We start from the raw sequence: 3,062 nt of genomic DNA on the forward strand, positions 1-3,062 counted from the left end.
TTTATAGGTTTGACAGATAACAACCCATTACTGATCATCTTCTTGATCAAATTCTCATTGAAATCTAGTGCACAGCATAACAATGAGTCTTCTGTGGCCCTGAGTGTTTTCTCTTTCAAAATTGAAAGGGCTGCAGGTAATATAAATTAGTAACAAAAACACAAGTTTCTGCAAAAGCTCGGTAGGTCTCGCAGCATCTGTGAAGAGAATTCAGAATTAACATTTCGGGGCAGTAGGTTCTTAAGACAGGCAGTGACTATAATATGACAAAATTTACTTTGCAATTGGAGAGGGAAACATGTAACAGTATTTTAGTTGAATCAAGACATCGGCAGAGGGAGAAGCTGACCATAACTGACTGGGAGAGGAGACTAACAGGAAAGAGAGCGGAACAGCAATGGCAGGTTTTGTGGGAATAATTCAAAAATTCGTTTCGAGAAAAACTAAGGGAAAGGGAGGACGAAGCAACCGTGACTGACAAGGGAAGTGAGGCATACAATCAAAGGAGAAATCATATAAGGGAGCGAAACTCAGTGGGAAACCAGAGGATTGGGACGTCCAAAGTAACCATCAGAAGACACCGAAAATTGAAAAAAGGAGGGGGAAGATTAAATATGAGTTAGGCTAGCCAGTAATATAGAAGAAATCAAGAATGTTCTTAAATGTATAAAGGACAAAAGTGAGGCAAGAGTAGCTAACGTGCTGTTGTAAAATGTAGCCAGAGAAGGAGTAATGGGAAAGAAGAAATGGGGAAGAACCTAAAGAATTACTTTGCATTGGTCTTCACGGTGGAAGACAGAAGGAAAATCTCAATAATCCAAGAGTGCCAAGAGGCAGAAGTGTATATGGTAGTCATATCCACGGAAAAGATGCGAGAAAATCTGGAGATGGATAAATTACCTGGACCTGGTGGACTGAAGAAGGAATTCTGATGGAGAGAGCTGAAAAGGGAATAGAGACGTTAGGAATGGTCTTTCAGGAATCACTAGAAAAAGGGAAGGTTCCAGAGGACTCCAAAATCCCAAATGTAACTTCTGTGTTTAAGAAGGGCGTAAGGCAAGAGATGAGAAATTACAGGTTGAGTCGCCTGACACCTTTGGCCACATTTTAGGGTCCATTTTGAAGGATGGCATTTCTGAATATTTAGAAGTGCATGGTAAAATCGGGCAAAAAATCAAAATGGTTTCATCAACGGCAGGCCATGCCTGACAAATCTGTTAAATTCTTTTGAAATTGTAAGGAACAAGTTTAACACCGAGAGAAAATTAATGGTATCTAATTAGAATTCAAGGAGTCCTCTGAAAAGGTGCCACACAGGAGGCTATTGAATAAGATAAGAGACCATATTCTAAATGTGGTCTGACCGAAGTCTTATAAAGCATTAGATATACGCACTGCTCTTATGTTTGCATTCTCTAGAAATAAATGTTACAGGCTGGTTAATAGCATGTATAGAAGCGTGGCTGTCTGGCGAAAAGCAGAGACAGGGGATAAAAGACAAATGGGAGCCAATGACCAGTGATGTTCTCCAAGTGTCAGTTTTGGGCCCACAGCTTTTCACTTTACACATTAATGATTTGGGTGAAGAGACTGAAGGCAATCTAGCTAATTTTGCAAATGATACAAAGAGAGTTGCGTGAGCATGCAGTAAGGATTTAGGCAGGTTAGAAAAATGGGCAAAGAACTGGCAGATGGCACGCACGCAGAGAAGTGTGAGGTCACGCACTTTGGCTGGAAGAATAGAGGCACAGACAATTTTCGAAATGGCGTGGAAATTCCGAAAATTCAAATTCAGAGGGTCTTGGGAGACCCATTCCAGGATTCTGTTTAGGGAAACTTGCACGTTGAGTTTGTTGTTAGGAGGGAAAATGCAATGTTGGCGTTTATTTCTAGATAATACAAACATAAGAGCAGCGCATATACCTAAGGCTTTATAAGACTCCGGTCAGACCACATTTAGAATATTGTGAGCAGTTATGGGTTCCCTATTTCAGGAAGGAAGTACTGGCCGTGGAGTGTGCCCTGGAGAATGAACCAGGAATGTAACTTTGAACATATGAGGAACTCTGGGTCTCTATTCGAGAAATTTATAAGGACGAGTGGGGATCTAATTAAAACTTACAAAATACTGAACGGCCTGGACACTGAGGATGTTGGGAAGTCGATTCCATGAACAGAAGAGACGTGTACCCGAGGGTGGAGTCTTTATGTAAAGGCAAGAGTCTTCAGGATGGAGATGAGGAGAAACGTCTTCAGTCAGAGTTTGCTGAATCTATGGAATTCGTTGCTAGAAAACTCTGTGGAGGCCAGGTTATTGAGTAATTTAAGGGACAGATCTTTAGATTTTTAATTATCAAGAGGATCGAAGGTTCAGGGAGAAAGTGGAGAATGTGGTTGAGAAACTTGTCAGCCATGGTTGTATAATGGAGCACACTGGATAAGCCATTTCCTCAACTGCACAGTTCTTCTCTCATCTGCTGTTTGTTTGCTTCAATGCTGCTCAGCGTAAACTTTAATCACCTTCTGCTTCTGCAAAATTGGACCGTTCGCAACAGAACATTCTCCACTGAAAAAATCACAGAAAGAGATAATCAGCCCTTGCATTGGTTTCGAAATTGTATTTTCAACTGCGGAATTAACGATAAAGGGCGGTTAATTGTGGTTAATTGGTCAGAATGAACATGTGAGCCAGTGTAAGTAGTGGACAGTAAAATCGAACCCTACACTGAGGCTTGCAGCATCAGCTCCACGGTCATTTCCTGCCCCGTGCCTTCCAGTCATCACTGTCTTTTACTTTTCCACTCCCTCTCTCCTGCTCTGAACTTCTTCCCAGTCAACCGCAGGTTTCTAATTAGAAACTGCAACTTTTACTCACTGATTCCTGGTAAATGGACGTCACCCATTAGGGCATGATTTATAGCCCTTCCTTAATTACTGCAGAGCTGAAGAGCTGCTTTCTCCAATCCTAGACCACCTTGGATGTCGGTATTGCCATGTTAAGAGTAGGAAGGGAGTTTCATGATTTAGATCCAGTAACGCTGAAGGAGCGGAGAGGTAGTTCC

Source organism: Hemiscyllium ocellatum (genome assembly GCF_020745735.1).
Source record: "Hemiscyllium ocellatum isolate sHemOce1 chromosome 27 unlocalized genomic scaffold, sHemOce1.pat.X.cur. SUPER_27_unloc_14, whole genome shotgun sequence".
In the NCBI taxonomy this organism is placed as follows: Eukaryota; Metazoa; Chordata; class Chondrichthyes; order Orectolobiformes; family Hemiscylliidae; genus Hemiscyllium; species Hemiscyllium ocellatum.